Here is a 2796-nt window from a genome sequence, read left to right as displayed (position 1 = left end):
CACACACACACACACACACACACACACACACACACCTTTGAAACCTCATTACCTCATGTACAAATATGGTCCCCAGTGATCACCTCCTCTTAAGTGGCAGCCAACTTTCCTAGAGCACGTTCGACTCATATACGTACATGCACACACGCACATTAACGCACACGCGCGCACGAGGAAGAGGGGGAGAGGGAGGGGGAAGGAAGGAAGGAAGGAAGGGGAGGGAGGGAGGAGGAAGGAAGGGGGGAGGGAGGGGGAGGGAGGGGGGAGGAGGGGGAAGGAAGGGAGGAGGGGAGAGGGAGGTGGGGGGAAGGAAGGGAGGGAGGAAGGAGGAGGGAGGGAGGGAGGGAGGGAGGGAGGGGGGAAGTTAAGGGAGAGAGAGAGAGAGAGAGAGAGAGAGAGAGAGAGAGAGAGAGAGAGAGAGAGAGAGAGAGAGAGAGAGAGAGGGAGGGAGAGAGAGAGAGAGAGAATTAGAGAGAGATAGAGCGAGAGAATGAGAGAGAGAGAGAGAGCGAGAGACCGAGAAAGAGAGAGAGAGAGAGAGTGTCGTGTGTACGCAAAACAATCCTAAGTTCCAGCCTTACAAGGTCGCTGGGCGCCCTCCTCCCCCCCTCCCCTCCCCACCCCCACCCCCGACGCGCATGGCTCCCGCGCTCTCGTGTGTGCAAAGGCCGCCACATTCTTTCTCTTGCCCGACTTCCTATCCTTAAATCTCTCATGACATTTACGATAAAAAGGGTAGAAAAAAAGAAAATTGAGGGGGAAAAAAACACACACACGAGGTTATTTTTACGGATCGCGACTCCACAATTGTCATTTTGACGTCATGGCGAGGGGGACCAGGGGGGGGGGAGTCCGAGACGCGCATTCGTGATGGCTCTACATGCAGACTGGAGGACACCTGCCGTGGCGACAGTCGACGGCAGCGTCCATGTAAATTTCGCCGACGGCAGACGCCCGCGACTTGATGGGAATAGTAGTGTGTCCGCGGCGCCGACACATCTGTAAGCGCCGCGCCATCTGCCCTTGAGCGCGGGACCGACGGCGAGCAGGAGGGCGTCCTCGGCTGCTCTCGGCGGCGTCATTGCGTCGCACGCCGAAGGGAAACGAATAAATTTAGAGTCCGAGGCCCGTTTTGGGTGGCCTGGTGCGAGCGGGTGGCGTCTCAAGTGTAATTATTGTCATTTATCAAGAGTTTCGAGAGCCGCAGTTCATCACCTTGGCAGACGCCCAACAGACTGGCTCCCGACGCGCGATGCCACTCCTCGCTAGACGCAGCCGCCCTCTTTATTTATATACCTCCTTAAGGATGACCTAAATGCGGTGTGACTTAATTGCATTATTCCCCCTCGCCGTGCACGCATTGGCACCCGCGTCCGTGGCGATAAACACATTCGTGTCGATGAATAAGATCTCACGACCCGCCGTAGCGTCTGGCGGCGTCTGGTAACTCCGGTGCCGCCAGTCTGACTCCACTTCGCTATTACGGACCGCTACGGTTTTGGCGATCAAGCACGCCGAAGAAGGCCGTTTTAGCGACAGCCACGGCGGGGGACGGCGATCGAGGGCCCCCCGCCCAAGGGCCAGCCGGCGAAGGAGGCGGCCGAAGGAAGGGCGGGAGGCGTTGGAGGCGGAGCGAGGTTGGAGGGTGTGGGGAGAGGCGACTGGCTGGCGACGTCGAGGGAAGGGCTAGCGGGCCCCACGAACTGACTCCCGCCGACTCGCTTTGCTTGTTGGCGCTTTTCTCTCGCCTTCGCGGACGGGAGGGCTTCGGGGCGGGGGCCGGCGCCTCTGGGGGCTGGGACGACGGACGCCAACCCTCTTCCCCAGGATGCGAAGCGAAGGCAAACCCAATAATAACGATGATGATAATGAAGACAATAAGAGAGAGAAAAAAGATAAACAGAAATCTCGTCCGACGTACTTTTACTTCCTTGTAGCTGGTCGGGCTGGGTACTATGGCGCCCCGGTATGGCACCTTGGTATCCACTCGTCTCTGAAACTGTCCTTATAACCACTCCTTCTCCCCCTCCTCCTCTTCCCCCTCTTCCTCCTCTTCCTCCTCTTCCTCGCCTCTTTTGGTTGTAAGAACAGTGAACTTTGTATTCGGTTCTGAATGTATCTGCTACAGAATGGAGCTTTTGGCCTCTCCTGTTATTGCTGAAACATCATAGTGGGATTCGATCTGTTTACAAGTGTAATGGAATCCGCCCCACAGTCAACAGAGGGTGTTATTGCTGGCGCTCCGGGCAAGGTCACGAGAGGTTTTAATGTGTGCAAAAGATAATATCAAGAGGGAGAGAGGCATAAATGAGGCCGTGTCATGTGTCAAAGGTGCGCCAGGCAAGAGAGGAGATGGGACTGTGGGATTTCGTTTCGTCGCTTCACCTTCTGCTACAACCTTCTCTCGCTTCGCTCTCTCTTTCTCGTGTATATATTTCCTTGTCTTCTTACGAAAATGTCTTTTTGTTCTCAATCATTCTCTCTCTCTCTCTCTTTCTCTCTCTCTCTCTCTCTCTCTCTCTCTCTCTCTCTCTCTCTCTCTCTCTCTCTCTCTCTCTCTCTCTCTCTCTCTCTCTCCCTCTCCTCCCTCCCTCCTCTCTCTCTCTCTCTCTCTCTCTCTCTCTCTCTCTCTCTCTCTCTCTCTCTCTCTCTCTCTCTCTCTCTCTCTCTCTCTCTCTCTATACCCCCTCCCCCCCAAGAAAGACAAAAATAACAGACAAGACTAAACAGAAATGCAACAGTTGTATTAACAGAGGATGTAGAACGACAGCCCCCTTTGCAATAACGAAAGGGCCT

The sequence above is a fragment of the Penaeus vannamei genome, chromosome 1, assembly GCF_042767895.1.
Source record: "Penaeus vannamei isolate JL-2024 chromosome 1, ASM4276789v1, whole genome shotgun sequence".
Lineage (NCBI taxonomy): Eukaryota > Metazoa > Arthropoda > Malacostraca > Decapoda > Penaeidae > Penaeus > Penaeus vannamei.
This window is presented reverse-complemented; position numbering follows the sequence as displayed.